The sequence below is a fragment of the Pteropus medius genome, unplaced genomic scaffold, assembly GCF_902729225.1.
Source record: "Pteropus medius unplaced genomic scaffold, Ma_sr-lr_union100, whole genome shotgun sequence".
In the NCBI taxonomy this organism is placed as follows: Eukaryota; Metazoa; Chordata; class Mammalia; order Chiroptera; family Pteropodidae; genus Pteropus; species Pteropus medius.
The window spans coordinates 441,550-459,276 of record NW_024342475.1 but is presented as its reverse complement, the minus strand read 5'-3'; the positions used below and the strand labels follow the sequence as shown (position 1 = coordinate 459,276).

At 39.6% G+C, this 17,727-nt stretch overlaps 1 protein-coding gene and 1 pseudogene across 1 annotated transcript in view; one reads left to right on the top strand and one right to left on the bottom strand.

The window, feature by feature from the left end:
- Positions 1-17,727, bottom strand: part of ZNF45 (zinc finger protein 45) — a 32,590-nt gene that overhangs the window by 12,715 nt on the left and 2,148 nt on the right. The window contains 3 exon segments of the mRNA XM_039866123.1: positions 3,818-3,915; positions 4,562-4,639; positions 6,855-7,297. The gene's annotated coding sequence lies outside the window, so the exon portion shown is untranslated.
- LOC120605367 (uncharacterized) lies at positions 1,021-1,138 on the top strand (annotated as a pseudogene).

The window sequence follows — 17,727 nt, the reverse complement described above, 5'->3', positions numbered from 1 at the left end:
GACTGGGTTCTATTAGCCAAAAAGGAGCAGAATCACTGAAAAACTGCAAGAAAAGTAACGTTACAGCATAAGTGAGGACAAACGAGAGGCAAAAAAAGCTGGGCAGGAAGGCAGGATTCAAACGACCATGACGCAGAAGTCCCAATTTTATCCACTGGTCGGCAGGGGAGCAGCAAAGGATTTGACGGAGGGAAAGGAGGAAGATTCCTTTTGTGTTGGAAACAGATTACTCTCCCAGCAGACAGGAGATCGGAGGGGAAAGAGGCTGGGGCCAGACAGACTGTTAGGAGGGCCACTTCAAGAATCACTTCCTTCTTTATTCAAACGTCACCTCTTCAGACAGTTCCTCCCAGGCCACCTTATAGAGAATTTCGCTTTCCTAATCACATCCCCACACATCTTATTCCCCCATACCTGCTTAATTCTTTTCTGTTTAGCACGCATCAGTTTCTAACACCCACTAGCTATTTTCCCTATTTATATTAATCATATCTACCCCACAGGTAGTTGTTTCCTGTTCTGTATCCTCAACTTCTAGTATGCTGCTACAAGCACCTGATAGGAACTCAACAAAGATTTCAGAATGACTACTGTAAGGAACGGTTGACAGATATGTCATACAGACCAGGCCTCATTATTTATCGCCTGACTCGTTCATTCAACGTATAATTATCAAGAGCCTATTCTGTGCCAGTCAACGATCCTAGACATGAAAAATGCAGTGAACAAAGCAGGCAAAGACTTTGGTCTCATGGAGCTGTATTATAATGGGGTACAAGGATAATAACAAACTAATAATATAGTGAAAAATGCTTTGAAGAACAATAAAGCAGGGTAAAGGGATAAGAAGAGGTGAAAGGAGGGGCTGACACAGAATAAGTATTTGTCATGTAAGGCTTTTCTTGCATTTCAGCAGAGACCTGAACCATGGGAAAAACGGCCATGCAAATATCTGATCTCTCAAGGACACGTACTATAGCTGGAGGGAAAAAGAAAATATTTTTTGTTAAAAAGCCACAAGATTACAGCCATGCCACCCTGAACGTGCCCGATTTTGTCTGATCTCGGAAGCTAAGCAGAGTTGGGCCTGGTTAGTACTTGTATGGAGACCACATAGGAATACCAAGTGCTGTAGGTGTTTTAAAAAAAAAAGCCACGAGTCTTTTCTCTCACCTGATGCTTCTTAAATTGTAATGTGAATCACGTGGGGACTCTGTGAAGCTACAGCTGCCTATGTTTCATCCCCAGAGATTCTAAATCAGAAGATCAAGGATGGGGACTAAGAATCTACATTCTAACAACATCCCAGATGATGTTGATAGTGTTGGTCCCTGGATCACAATTTGAGTAGCGTCAATCAAATACAGTCTAGATATTTTCAGACAGACTAAGGACTTGAGCTTTCACCACCAACTTTTCTACCAGCCCCAACAGACTGCTCTATTGCCCAAGGGCAAAAAAAATAAAGAAGCACAACTTGCAAGGTTCTCTTTCTCTCTGATCCTAATAAACAAGATTAGAATCAAGGTTTGCCAGGATCAGAGGGAGTACCAAGATCAACTCTAAGTACCTAATTTTATCCACAAGGAAACCCAGGCTGTTCACGAAATATTCCCAATAATTACAGTAGCTGACATTTATAGCAACTGACTACCTACCAAGGCCCCATTTACATGAATGCTTTATGTGTAGTATGTCATTTGATCTTCATGACAGTTCTAGAGACTGAGATAATAATTATCCCCATTTTACAGATCAGGAAATTGAGGCACAGAGGAGCTAAGTAACTTGGTTCATGATTCGTCAGCGGCCAACAGAAGAGTTAGGATTTTTCACCCAGAGCTTTATTAGACTAAAAGGGGAGCTTTTAAAAAGCTCAGACCTTACCCACAACTAATTGAACCAGAATCCGTGGAGATGGGTGGCCTGACATCTGCATTTCTGCATCCCCTCCCACCACCCCGGAGCACGATTTCATGCTCCAGTCAGGACCCTGCAGCGGGCAACGAACCCAGGCAACCTGATACCAGGGCCCGTGCCTCCTACCGACTAGTAAACTGATGTGCATCTGTACCGCAAAGCCTGAAATCCCAAGTGTTGCCTTGACATCTTCGAGCCTCACAGGGCCCCAAAGGCCCAGCCACGAGTTCTGCTCTCTCCAGATCCAGTCCCGACCTGGGGGAAAGGCTCTCCCCAAGCTAGTTCCGCAATGTTTTTAGTTTCTGTATTGGCCATGTGACATCTGTTTTTCCTGACCTCTCCATAAGTCTGCTGAATCACAGGGCCAGATTATCGATCAAAGTTACTTACTACTTCCGAGTAAGCTTTCGAGGGCACCTGAGAGTCATATTATAATCCCCCCACTGCTGCCCCCAATTCGCCTGTTTTCACTCAGCGCCCAACATGGGATGCCTTCATCTAGTTACCTCCTATCATGTACTCATACAGGCACAGTCCCACTTCGTCTCTCTCTCCTTCTCGACCCCTGCGTGCGGCAGGCTTCATGTGACCTTGTGGCAGGCTGTGCCTGGGCGAACTAACTGTAAGTACTAAAAATCTTCTTTCTCGGTGACATTAATCTGTCCACATTATCGCTCAGTCACCTTTCTATATTAAGACCTGACACAATTCACCCTATCAGCTGGACCAGCTGCAACCCACTCTGTCCTTAACCCAACAGGTTTCTGCCCCTGCCAGCCTGTAAAATTATTCAAACAGGCCAATCACATCCTCTTGCAGGAACCAAGGGTCACCCTACCCTCTTGTCACTACGAAAACCAGCTAACATAATCTCTGCTGTTCATTCTATTCCCAAGTGCACACCCTGTATGGCCCTGCATGGCATGTAAGTGTCCTCCTCCCATAGGCTCTGAGTATGTGACTAACCAACTGCTTCCAGTCCGATCTGTCCAGTGTCGGGTGTCATGTGTTCAGCCATCCCACTATTTAGGAAAGTAATTCCTCCTTCCTAAACAGGGCGGACAGGAGAGGACCAGAACAGAATCAGAATCACCCAGAAAGCTAATAAAGCCCACACTCATTGAAAGAGTAAAAGGTCTGCCGAGTTCCCCAGGTGATTCTGATATAACCAAGGTTTGAGGACCACTACATTACTCTACTCTGCCTCGCAAGGAGTTACCTGAACTCCGTGAGGACACCCAGGAAGCCAAGGGCAGGGCTAGGCCTGGCACTCAGGCCTCGGGATAACCAACTCCTTGCTTCTCGCCGTTGTAAAATGCCCTCGGAGGTCCGAGAGGCAAGGGTGACTTATAAATGCCCTTGGGGCAAATCTTCAGCGTGAAAAGGGGGGCTTCCATCTAGACCAGTGCTGTCCAATAGCAATATAATGCAAGCTACACATGTAATTTAAATGTTTCTAATAGACACAGTAAAAAATGTGAAAGGAGTAAGTGAGCTTAATTTTAACAACGTATCTTCTTTAACCCAATATACCTAAAATATTACCACTTCAACTTGTAATCGATATAAATATTGAGATATTTTACATTCATTTTTCATACTCAGTCTTTGAAATCTGTTATGTGTCTTACACTTATGGTCCATCTCAATTAGCACTAGCCACATTTCAAGTGCTCAAGAGTCACATGTGGCTAACGGTTACTATATGAGATAGTGCAGACTTGGACCTTTTTAAAGCAGTAGAGACCATATAATTGTCCCCCAGGGACGCTCTAGGCTCAAAAGACAGCAAATCAATTTTAGGTTTAAACAATGGTTGTTATAGAAACTATGCTTTTTGTTCAACTGTATGACAGAATTGAAGTACCAAAAACAGAAGGTGGGGAGAAAAGAATACCTTAAATTATTTTTCTGCTCTTTCAGTAACTTGCATTTCTTTTTTTTTTTCTTTCTTTTTGTTTTTGGTACCTTGCATTTCTTATGTTGCATACTCACCTGTAATAAAGGACAACTCTAGTCTGTAATACGCAGAGAATTCATTATTTCAAGCTCTTTACATATCATCTCTCTTTTAATCTAAACAAAAATTTCAGAAAGTCGGTACTGATATTATCCCTATTTGACAGGTTTGAAAATGAAGGCACAGAGAAGTTCAGTAACTTGCCCACAGTTATTCAGTCACAGAGCGCTAGAGGTGAGGTTTGATCCTGGCCCTGTCCCTTGCCACCAGGTCATTTATTCAATTGTCTGTGCCTGTTTCTTCATTTTTAAAATAGGACCAAAAAATAGCATTGTTATGAAAAATAAATGAGTTAGTACATGTAAAGTATTGGAAACTCTGAGTCGCAAGGTGCCCGACATGTAAACTACTCTCATCGTCCCCATTATGATCCCCAAGCAATAAACAAAAAATTAACCATTAACACTGATTTATTTCTACAGAAATTTGTTTTAGATCATGAAAATATTATGCCTAATTGTACAGCAATTTTTGAATATTATGAAAAAGCTGGTGGATTCTACAGCCCACCAAAAGTAAAATAAAAGACAAGGAATATGGATATGAATTATCTTTCTCTTCTCTCCTCTAATCCCAGGCTGTAGCACCCTTTGGCCAGCCACATGAATCACACTAACTCACTGAGTAACTTTTCTTGCCGACCTCGTGCTGGGTACTCTGAGAATACGATCGGGTCCATGAAACAGAGGTCCCTGGAGCCTAATTGAGGAGAGAGAGAAGAAACTGAGAGTTACACGCCAGTGGCAAGAGCAACGCCAAAGGAGAAAAGTATTCATTTTGTTTCCCTGACTGCAACTCTTTCTGTTTCAAGTCAAGTAACACTCTCCCAGTCGCCAAAAGAGGAAATCTTAGCGTTGCTGTTACTACCTGCTATAGGTTGAATGCCCCCCAAAATTTGTACGTTGAAGCCCTAACCCCCTGAATCTCAGATGTAATTGCATTTGGAGATGGGGCATTTAAAGAGGTGACTCAGTTAAAATGAGTGGGCGCTAAACCACCCTAATGTGTACTTATAAGAGGAAATTTGGATACACAGAGGGACAACGGGGGCACATAAGCACATAAAGGAAAGACCGCGTGAGAACACAGTAAAAAGGCAGCCATGAGTAAACCAAGGAGAGGCCTCAGAAGAAACCAAACCTGCCGACACCTTGATCTTGGAATTTCAATTCCAGAACTGTCAGAAAATAAATTTCTGTTATTTAAGCCACTTGGTCTTTGGTATTTTGTTATGGCAGCTCTAGCAAACGAATACAATCTCCTCTCCCTTGGTCTTCACATATAAACGAGTTATGATAATTAATTTTTCAAGTCTTACAGACTCAACATCAGGGTTTGCTTTAAAATATTCAAGGAGAAAAATGTGCTTGGGGAGGATAAAAAGAAACAGGGTTAGCAAGGATGAAGCAGGGTGATTGCTACACAGGAATTAATTATACTACACTTTGGGTATATTTGGAAATTTCCATAGGAAAGAGTTTAGGGGGTAACTATGTGTGATAACAATGTCAAAAAATATAAACACACATTTTAAAATTGCTTAACAGAAATGCATTAAAATGTTAATAACTGACTATATCTTAATACGATGGGTCATTCTTAATGTTCTTTGTGTATTTCTATATTTTCTAGATTCACTACAACGAGTGTGCATTTCTTCTATAAGTAAAATGTGGACTATAACTTTTATGAAGTTTCAAAATTTAATAAAGAAGTCTGAACTCACTAACCCTACTTTCAAAATCCTCTACAATAAAATTCCAACCTACCTCCACAATTTAATCCCAAATGACTCTTCTGCAGCCAGTTTCCTATGGTTGAATATTTCTGTAGACTGTTTTTCTATCTTGTTTCCTAATTCCAATTTTGGGATTTTAGACTGAGGGATCGAGAATATCCAAAGATATAAAGCACACAGCCCTAGACGCAAATGCCCCTGTCTTACTAGCAGTGTGAGGTAGAGTAAGTAACTTATGCTCTGTCACCATTTCATCTGTAAAATAAAGGTAATAACAGCATTCACTTCATAAGGGCCCTGTGAAAGTTAAGTATGTTAATTTTTATAAAGCCCTTAGAATGACACTTGGCACTCGAGGCTTAACTGTTGTGACTATCACTCGTGCCTGTATATGTTCACAATTAGTTAACGATGATCGAACAACTCTGTAACAAACAAAAAAGAATGCTAAGTCCTGTCGCGGTGAGTTTCTGCTGGCTGGCGCCCTAGGCCACACCCCGGCTTTCCACAGCCCCTTTCAGAAGTCAGGGCAAGGGAAAAAAAGAAGGCTGGGAGATACTACGATCCTGTCCGGCCCTGGAAAAACCACAGCGGATTTCTGTGACGCAGCCTTTCTTTCAAACGTTCAGCAGTAGTCCTGCCACAGCCTCCTTTTCTGCACGGATCAGAACGAGACAGTGACAATTCGACGGGCTTCCGGAGGAAGGGATACTTTTCTGATTACATTAATATTAACCGCTTAACATCTTGCCACACATCTGAACTGTTGTAAACATTTCACTTGTACTATACCATTAATTCTTAAAACGTTTAAGGCAGGTACTCGTACTATTCCCTTTTACAGAAAAGGAAATCGAGGTACACAATTAAAGTTCTCACCCAACACTATATGGTTAGAAAGTGACAGTGTGTGTGGAACGGGTGGGGGAAGGCGGGTTGGCAGCGGAGAGCCCGGGAGACCTTCAACCCTGCCGGATCCCTGTCTGCCTTCACCCGGGGACTCGCGAAACGCCCCCAAACACAGAGGCTCGGGCCAGTGCTGGCCTTCCCCGCCCCTCAATCCCGTTCTGCCGCTGGCTGCGCATTTGCTTCCCCGTGACCGAGGGCCGGCCCCACTAATCCCACGACCCAGCCAAAAAAGTAGCAAGAGGCCAGGGGGTCCCGAGGGTCACTCACCTCCCAAAGCGAGAAACGAAGGCCGCGGGCTCAACCTCGCGTAGCAAATCTTTGACTTCGCGGAGCTCGTGGACTACATTTCCCAGCATCCCCGAGAGGAACGAGAGTCGCTGCCCCGCCCTCCTGAGGCAAAAGTGCCCGCTCCAACCCCTCCGGTAGCCGAAATGATTCCTTCCATACGTGCAGAAGACTAGATTATAGTCTATTTCTCCGACGAAGCAAGGAACGCATTCGCGCTTTTCCGGATCGGAAGTGATCCAATCGCAGGAAGCTTCGGGACTACACGTCCCAGAATCCTCTGCAGGGCTTAGCTTCCCGCCAGCCTGCAACTTGCCTTTTGAATTAGCAGGCGGGGTACAAATAAACGAGCGGGTGCTTGTAGAATCGGTTTGCGTTTTTCTTTTTCTCACTGTTTCCTTTTACATGTGACAAAAGTTGGAAGTCTGAAGAATGAACGGAAATAATTATAAAGGAGTGCCACGCGTGAGCCAAAAAGAGAAATCATAAAAGGGGTGGGCTAAATTGCACTGAATAAGCCTTTATTACACGCGCCGGGATTCACTTGTGTTCAAGAACCCATAAAAAGGAGATGTAATCATCAAGCAGGATGTGAAACAGAAGCAGCAAAACTGCGCTTTTCTTTCGCTTTAGTTTTCTTACATTTGCAGAGAATTGGAGAAATAGTAAAGACTAGGATCCACCCTATATAATAGCTTGAAAAAAATATTTCGAGCTTAAATTAAAGAATCACATCACATAATCCTTGCTCTTTTTATTGAAATATAATTGACAAGTTTGTAAGTTTAAGGTGTACAACACGTTGTACACCTTAAATTTGACAGGTTTGTAAGTTTAAGGTGTACAACACGTTGACTGGATACATTGATATATTACATGTAATTACCACCTTCTCTAAAACTTCCATCCCCTTGCCTAATTTTCATTATTTTTTTTTTGTATTAAGATCTAGTATCTTAGCAATTTTGACGTTTTAATACAGAATTGTTGACTACAATCGCTATGCTTTGCATTAGCTCCTGGGACTGATCTACTAGTTCCAAATTTCTACTCTTAAACAACATACCCCCTATTCCCCAAACCCCCTGCCTCTGGTAACCACCATTCTACTGTTTTCATGAGTTTGCCTTTTTAGATTCTACACGTAAGTGATATCATATGGTATTCGTCTTTCTCTAAGCTCATTTAGCATAATGTCCTCAAGGTCCATCCATGTTGTTACAAATAGCAGTATTTCCTCCTTTCTCATGGCTGAATGATATTCCATTGTATATATGCCACAAATTATTCATTCATCCACTGACACGTAGGTTGTTTCCATATCTTGGCTACTGTGAATAATGCTGCAGTAAACATGGGAGCGCATATATCTTTTTAAACTCCTACTTGCATTTCCTTTAGATATATACCCAGAAGTAGAACTGCTTTATCATATGGTAGTTTTATTTTTAATTTTTTGAGGAGCCTCTATACTGTTTTCCATAGTGAATGAATCGATTTACATTCTCACAGTACACAAGGGTTTACTTATCTCCACTTCTTCAACAACACTTGTTATCTCGTTTTCTTGATGACAGCATTCTAACAGGTATGAGGTTTTGATTTGCATTTCCCCAATGATTAGTGATGCTGAGCATCTTTTCTTCTACCTGTTGGCAACTTAGATGGCTTCCTTGGAAAAATGTCTACTTAGTTCCTCTGTCCATTTTTAAAATCAGATTCTTTTTTTGTTATTGAGCTGTATGAGTTCTTTACATATTTTAAATATTAACTCCTTATCTGGTATATGTTTTGAAAATATCTTCTCCCGTTCTACAGGTTGGACCTTTCCATATATATAATACATATATATACATATACATACATACATACATACATACATACATACATACATACATGTATATATACATACTTGTTTTTTGATGTGCAGAAGCTTTTTAGTTTGATGTAGACTCCTACTTGTTGACTTTTGGTGTCGTGTCGAAAAAATCAGTGCCCCATCCTACGTCAAGAAGTTTGCTCCCTATGTTTTTGTCTAGGAGTTATACAGTATCAGATCTTATGTTTAAGTCTTTAATCCAATTTGAGTTAATTTTTGTGAGTGGTGTAAACAGAGGTCCAATTTCATTTTTCTGCAGGTAGTTATCCAGTTTTCCCAACACCATTTGTTGAAGAAACTATTCTTTCCCTATTGAGTGTTCCTGGCCCCCTTGTCAAATATTGGTTGACTGTATGTTCAGAGGTCTGTTTCTGGGCTCTCGATTCTGTCCCATTGGCCTATGTGTCTAATTTTATGTCAGAATCATACTGTTTTAATTATCATAGCTTTGTAGCATGAAATTAGGAAGTGTGCTACCTCTAGCTTTGTTCTTCTTTCTCCTCATTGCATTAGCTAATAGGGGTCATTTGTGGTTCCATACAAATTTTGCTATTTCTACGAAACATGCCATTGGAATTTTGACAGGAAAGAATCTATATATAGCTTTAGGTCTTAGGAATATTTTAACAATATTAATTCTTCTGATCCATGTACATGGGATATACTTCCATTTATTTGTGTATTCTTCAATTTTTTGAATCAAACTCTGACAGTTTGCAGTATACAGGTCTTACGTCTTCTTGTCTAAATTTATTCCTATTTTCTGGTTTTTGATGCTATTGTTCATGGGATTGCTTTACTTCATCTTTAGATATTTGTTAGTATATAGAAAAGCAACTGATTTCTGTATGTTGGTTTTGCTGTACAACTTTAGAGAATTCATTGATTACTTCTAACAGTTTTTTTGGTGGAGGATTTTTCTATATGTAAGACCATATCATCTGCAAACAAAGACAATTTTACTTCTTCCTCTATGATTTGAATGCTTTTCATTTCTTTATATTGTCTGATTGCTCTGCTAGAACTCCCAGTACTATGTTAAATTAGGAGTGGTGAGAGTAGGCAACCTTATTTTGTTCCTGATCTTAGAGGAAAAACTTTCAACCTTTCACCATTGAGTATAATGTTATTTGCAGGTTTAATGTATATGGCATTTACTATGTTGAGGTACATCCCATCTATCTTGTTTTGTTGAGAGTTTCTATCATGAAAGAATGTTCATGATATGTTGTATTTTGTCAAATGCTTTTTGATCACCTATTGAGACGACCATATGATTTATCTTTCATTTTATTAATGTGTTGTATCACATTTACTGATTTGTATGTGTAGATCCATCCTTGAATTCCAGGGATAAATTCCACTTGGTCATAGCGTATGATCCTTTTAATGTGTTGTGGAATTCAGTTTGCTGATATTTGGTTGAGAATTTCTGCATCTACATTCATCAGGGATATTGGCCTGTAGTTTTTATTTTCTTGTAATGTTCTTGTCTGGCTTTGGTATCGGGGTAATGCTGGCCTTACAAAATAAGTTTGGGAGTGATCCTTCCTTTTTAATTTTTGGAAGAGTTGAGAAGAGCTGGTGTTAATTCTTCTTTAAATGTTTGGTAGAATTCACTACTGAAACCATACAGTCCTGAGCCTTCCTATGTTAAGAGATTTCTTATTCTTAATTCAATGTCCTTATTATTATCGATTTGTTCAGATTTTCTATTTCTCTGGATTCAGTATTGGTAGATTTTATATTTCTAAGAATTAATCCTTTTCTTCTAGATATCAAATTTGTTTGTACATAATTGTTCATATTAGTCCCTTATGAGTCTATGTATTTCTGTGATATTAGTTGCAATGTTTATTTCATTTCTGATTTATTTCAGTCCTTTTTTTCTTAGTCTAGTGAAAAATTTGTCAATTTTGTTTATCTTTTCAAGAAACCAGCTTTTATTTTCATTGACTTTTTCTATTATTTTTCTGGTCTCTATTTTTGCCTAATATTTGTTTTTTCCTTCCTTTTGCTAAATTTGGATTTAGTTTGTATTTCTTTTTCTAGTTCCTTCTGGTATAAAATGGAGTGGTTTATTTGAATCTTTTCTTTTTTTAATGACATTTTTAATTTTTGAATTATGTTGGTATATATTAGGTTTCATGTGTACGACATAGTGATTAGACATCTATATGACTCATGAAGAGATCACCCCAATAAATCTAGTACCCATTTGACCATATTCCCTATGCTATACTTTTTATTCACATGACTATTTGTAACTACTGATTTGTATTTCTTAGTCCTTTCCCCCTTTTTCACCGACCGCCCAATCCTCCTCCTATCTGGTAACCCACAAAAAATTCTCTGTATCTATGTTTGTTTCTGTTTTTTTTTTCATTTGTTTATTTTGTTCTTTAGATTCCTTATGTATGTGATATCATATGGCATTTGTCTTTCTCTATCTGACTTACTCGACTCAGCACAATAGGACCATCATGAAATATCTTTTTCCATCCCTTTACTTTCCATCTGTGTCTGTCTTTTAATCTGAAGTGAGTTTCTCATAGGGAGCCTATGTAAGGGTTTTGTTTTCTATCCATTCTGCCACCCTATATTTTGATCGGTGCATCTAATTCCTTTTTCATTTGAAGTACTTGTATGTAGTCATTGCCATTCTTTATTCATATTTTTGATACAAATTTTTTTCTTCTTCTTAAAGAAGTTCCTCCGGCATTTCCTATAATACTGGCTTGGTGGCAATGAACTCCTTCAACTTTTTCTTGTCTGGGAAGCTCTTTATCTCAACTTTGATACTAAATGATAACTTTGCTGGATGGAGTGATGTTGGTTGCAGATCCTTGCTTTTCATCACTTTGAATACTTTCTGGCCTGTAAAATTTTTGTTAAGAAATCAGCTGACAATCTTATGGGAACACTCTTGTAGGTAACGAACTGCTTTTAAGATTTTCTCATTGTATTTAACCTTTGGCCTTTTAATTATGATGTGTCTTGGCATGGGCCTCTTGGGGTTCATCTTGTTTGGAACGCTGAGCTTCCTGGGGTTGTTTGTCTATTTCCTTCACTAGGTTAGGGAAGTTTTCCATCATTATTTCTTCAAATAGGTTTTCAATTTCTTGCTTTCTCTCTTCTTCTGGTATCCCAAATGTTGTTACACTTATTGTTGTCCCAGAGGGTCCTTAAACTAGCTTCTTTTGGGGGGGTTCTTTTTTCTTGTTGCTGTTCTGGTTGGGTGTCCTCCGCTACGTCATCCTCTAAATCACTAATTTGATCCTCTACTTCATCCACTCTGTTGAGTCCCTCTAATGTACTCTTCATCTCACATATTGTAGTCTTCATTTCTGACTGGTTCTCTTTTATGTTTTCCATCTCTATTTTTATGTTTTCTATCTCTTTGTTAAAGTTCTCACTGAGTTCATCTACTCTTCCCCTAAGTTCATAGAGCATCCTTATAACCAGTGTTTTGAACTCTGTATCTGGTAGATTGCTTGTCTCCATTTTGTTGAGTTCTTTTTCTGAAGCTTTGTTCTGTTCTTCCATGTTGGACATTTGTCTCCCCATTTTGGCAGTCTCCCTGCATCTGTTTCTATGTGTTAGGTAAGGCTGCTAAGTCTTCCAATCTTAGTAGAGTAACTTTATGTAGTAGGTGTCCTGTAGAGCCCAGTGGCACAGTCTTCCCTGGTTGCCTGAGTGAGGTGCTCAATGTGTGTCCCTAGTGTGGGTTGTTACGGCTGAGGCTTGGTTGCTGTTTGCATGCCGATGGGAGGGATTGACCCTTGGGCTGATAGGTTGTGAGGCTTGGCCACTGAATGGCTGTCCCTATGGAGCAGGAATCACTTTAGCAGTGAATCATGGCTGCCCATCTGCCCTTTGGGTGTGTCCTCCTCAGGTGCAGCCCTAGGTGGTGCTCTGGCCCAAGGGCCTCCTGGGAGGGGTCCAGCCACAGGCCAAGTTCAGCGGTAGCCTGTGCACCTCCAGGGCCACCTAATAAAAGTCATCAAGCAATCTGCAGATAGCTGCCACCTATAATGGGTTTATAGTTGGTGCCTGGAAAGGCCAAGCCAGGAACCAAAGCTAGCTGCTGCTAGTGCTGGGCTCGGGGCTGCTCAGCAAGAGGTATAAGGAACATCGAGGACAAACGCTGCATCTTTGAGTTTTGTGAGCCTTTGAGAGATTTCAGAAAAGTCTGTAGCATGAGTCCAGACAAGCCATTTGTATTGAATAAGCCACTGGAAGTGGCTTGAGTGGGCCCACAAGTTGGGAGAGGCAAAGTCTCAGGGAATCATCTGGGTAGAGCAACCTCTGTTATCCAGGTTGATGGGAGACTCAGGTATGGAGACTACCTGCATCTGCACGCTGGGAGAGGGGAGAGCTCAACAAAGGAACAATGGAAACTGCTAGCACTTCTGTCTGGGAGAAAGCTTTCCCTCCAGCCCTTGTCTTGAAGCTCAACAATTCAGTGTCTCCCAGTATGTCCTCGGTGTTCCTTAAGCAGCTGCCCCAGCACTGGAGCTCAGCACCAATGAGTCTGTAAGTAAGTCTGGGTACAGGCTCTTTAAGAGGAACATCTGCGACTCCTGCCACCCTCCGTCTCACTCAGCTGCAATCTCTGCTGGTTTTCACAGCCAGAGGTTGTGGGGACTTCTTTTCCCACCCGGCACCGAAACCTTAGGCTGGGGTCCCTAGTGTGGGGCCAGGACCCCTTGCTCCTCAGGTGGAGGAAGGGCCTCTGCAGCCAAGATAACCTTCCTGATTTTTGATTGCCACACATAATTGTGGAACTGGGTCATTTTTCATCTCTGCCTCTCCTATCGGTCTGAGGTGACCTTTTATGTCTGTCCCTAGTTGTAAAGCTTCTGTTCAGCCAGACCTCAGGCGACTCCTAGTGATGGCTGCTCTGTAGTTTTGTTATAGTTTTGGTGTGGTCGCAAGAAGAGGCATGCACAACATCTACTTTCTACACCATCTTGACCAGTCCCCCTCTTTTATTTTCTTAATATAGGCACTTATTACTATAAATTTCCATCTTAGAACTGCTGTTGCAGCATCCCACAGGTTTGGTATGTTCTGTTTCCATTTTCATGACTTTGTTTTTGGTTTCCCTTTTGATTTCTTCTCTGATTCATTGGTTGTCCAAGAGTTTGTTAATTTTCACATATTTATAGATTTTCCAGCTTTCCTCCTGTTACTGATTTCTAGTTTTATACCATATGGTCAGAAGAGTTACTTGATATAATTTCGCTTCTTAAATTTGCTAAGATTTGTTTTGTGGCCTATCATATGACCATCTTCAAGAATGTTCTGTGTGCACTTGAGAAGAATATTCTGCTACTGTTAGGTGGAATGTTCTATATATATCTGTTAGGTTCATTTAACCAAAAGTATGGTTTAAGTCAAACATTTTCTTGTTGATTTTTGTCTGGATGGTCTATCCATTTTTGAAAGTGGGGTACTGAAGTCACCTACTCTTATTGTTAGGCTATCCATTTCTTCCCTCAGATTTTTTAGTATTTGCTTAATATATTTAGGTGCTCTGATGTTGGGTATTTATGATGAATTGATCCCTTCTTCATTATATAATGACATTGTCTTTTCTTACCATTTTGGCTTAAGGTCTATTTTGTCTAATATAATTATAGCTACCCTTGCTCCCTTTTAGTTTTTACTACCATGGAATCTTTTTCCATCTTTTCACTTTGATCTTCCGTGTGTCCCTAAAGCTGAAGTTTATCTCTTCTAGGCAGCATGTTGTTTGCTCTTTTTTCATCCATCCAGCCTCTTCATGTCTTTTGATTGGAGAATTCAATCTTTTTACATTTAGAGTAATTATTGAAAGATAAGAACTTACTAATGCCATTTGATTTTGTCCTGGTTATTCTTTCCTTTAACCTTTATACTATAGTTAAGTGGTTAACAAACTGCCATACTACAATATTGGTGAATTCTGAATTTGACTGTATGTTTAACTTAGCCACAGTGTTGTATATTTTCACATGTATTCAATTTACTAATTAGCATTGTTTCATTTCACTTGAAGAACTTTCAGCATTTTGTAAGGCAGGACTAAGGGTGATGAGGTCCCTCAGTTTTTATCTGTCTGGGAAAGTCTTTATATCCCCGTCATTTCTGAAGGCTAACATTGCCAGATAGAACATTCTTGCTTGGCAGTTTTTTTCTTTCAGCCTATCACAAAGGTAAACTGCCTCTTTATCTTTATCCCATCATATCAAGGATGTGCAATCAATCTGACTTATCACTGTTGATGTTGACTTTTATCCAAATGCATCACATTTATCTTACAATGGGTTGTTGTGACTTAGTGGGTCTGAGAGAACCCAGTTCGTGATGGACTGTTATGATCACATGGTCATTTGATGTCCCATGGTCAGGCACTGTGTCTCTACCAGGTCCCATCAGCATGTCAGAAGCTATTTATCAAAAGGTATATAACTCTCTGCTGCAGGTGGCTTTTCTGGAACACTAGGGCCTGGGTTAGGATTCTCTTAATAGGGTTTGCCATAAACTCCACATGGCTTCTTTTCTCACCACTGCTGTCTTATGTCCTAAGAGGCAGTTATGCTTGTACCCATCCTAAAACTGCTGCAGAGTACTCTCCTATTTGGGCCTCACTCAAATCTGGCAATCTTTTTTATTCATCTGATATATGACTAATTATTGAAAAGTAAGAACTCACTAATGCCATCTTATTTTTTCTAGCAGTGTTCCTAGGTGTGGAGTATGCAGCTTCCAAAACACAAAGAAGTCTCAAAGGCATTGGCTTATTTCCAGGCGAGAGTTGCAATATGTAATAATTTGTCCTCTATTTTGCACGGGATATATCAGCATGTCTCTTATTACTGGATCACTAAATATTTTACTTGAAATAGCAGACTATTGAGTCACTGCCACCCGGTAGAGCACATAGGTCTTATCCAGGCCTCCAAATTGCTAAGTATTTCTTACTTTTCTGTTCTAATTAGCATCATATCATCACCTTAATGGGTTAATGTGATACTTTTCAGGATAGCAAGATTGTTCCTATTTGTTTAGACTATATTATGACAGAAGGCAGGAGAATTAACCTAGGCCTGGAACAAAACTGTAATATATATAGTTGTTCATTCCATGTGAATGTAAACTATTTGTGGTCCTTTCTTTCCAGATGGGAATGGAATAGTACACTTTCTTCAAATCAATGGTGGCATTCTATGTACCAGAAAACATGTTAATCAGTTCTAGAAAGATCCCATATCTGGTAGGGTGACTGTATTTGGGACTGTACCTTGATTGAGTTTGGAGTAGGCCACTGTCATTTTCGAAATTCATTTTATTTTTTTCCAGAGGCTGGGCTGGTGAATGGAGATATGGTGGTGAACACAGCCCCTGCTTTTATTTATTTACTTTTTTAGTCTTTTAAGAGTGAAAGTAACTTCTGACATAACACCTGGAAAATTATATTGTTTCAAATGTACTATATTTTCTGGGGTAGGTAGAAGTTTCAAAGGTTTCCACTTGGCTTTCTCCACTATAATAGCCAAATATTCAATGCTGGGTTCATGATATCTTCCAAGTAGTTTGATTGTAGATTTGGGACCAGAAAAACGACCACCAAGTGGATTTGTAAACCCTGTAAGCCCAACGTAAGCCACACCTTGTGCAAGACTCCATCCAATACCTGGCTGCAATCATTTGTTTCACTTATTCATATGCTATAATTATACTGCTGTTATTATTAAACAATAATAAGAAAAATATAAGATTTTTGTCTTCATTTATTCCTTCTCTAGTCATCTTTTCTTCATATAGATCTGAATTTTTGACCTATATTATTTCTCCATGAAGAACTTCTTTGAACATTTCCTGCAGGTTGAGCAATCTTTATTTCTTCTTCACTTTTGAAGGATTAATTTCACTGGATATAGGATTCTATGTTGGTGGGTTTTCACCTAACACTTTAAATATTTCACTACATCTTATTCCTGCTTGCATGTTTTCTGAAGTCTGATTTAATTTTCATCCTTGAGTCTTTACAGGTTAGTTGCCATCCTCCAACCTCTGGCTTCTTTCCAAGATTTTCTTTGTCTTTGGTTTTCTGAAGTTTTAATATGATACACTTCAGTGTAGTTTTTGTATTGATCCCAACTTTTCTGGACTCGGTTTGGTGTCTGTTATTAATTGTGGAAAATTCTCAACCATTATTAATTTGATATTTTTGCTTCTTTCTCTTTCTTCTCTCTGTATTCCCTTTACACTTATGTCACACCTTTTGTATTTATCCCCAAGTTTTTAAATATTCTGTTCCATTTTTCTTTTTTTCATTTTTTTCTTTGCATTTTAGTTTAGAAAGTTACTAGTGACATATCTTCAAGCTCATTGATTTATTCCTTGACCATATCCAGTCTACTGGGGATTCCATCCCTGGCATTCTTCATTTCTATCATAGTGTTTTAGATTTCTAGCAGCTTAGTTTTTTTCCCTCTCAAAATTTTGGTAAAATATATATAATATAAAATTTACCATTTAACCAGTTTAAGTGTACAGTTTGGTGGTATTAAGTACATTCACCCTATTATGCAACCATCACCACCATTCATCTCCAGAACGTTTTTCTTCTGACAAAACTAAAACTATACCCATCAAATAATTACTTCCCATTCCTCCTTCCCACAGGCCCTAGCAACCACCATTCTACTTTCTGTCTCCATAAATTTGACTGCTCTACGTACCTCCTCTAAGTGGAGTCATACAGTATTTAACTTTTTGTGATTGGCTTATTTCACATAGCATAATGTCTTCTAGGTTCATCCATGTTATAGCATGTGTCAGAACTTTCTTCCCTACTAAGGCTGAATAATGGTCCATTGTATGTATATGCCACATTTTGTTTCTCTATTCACCCATCAATGGACATTTGGGTTGCTTTCACTTTTTGGTTATTGTGCATGATGCTATTATAAACATGGGGTGGGT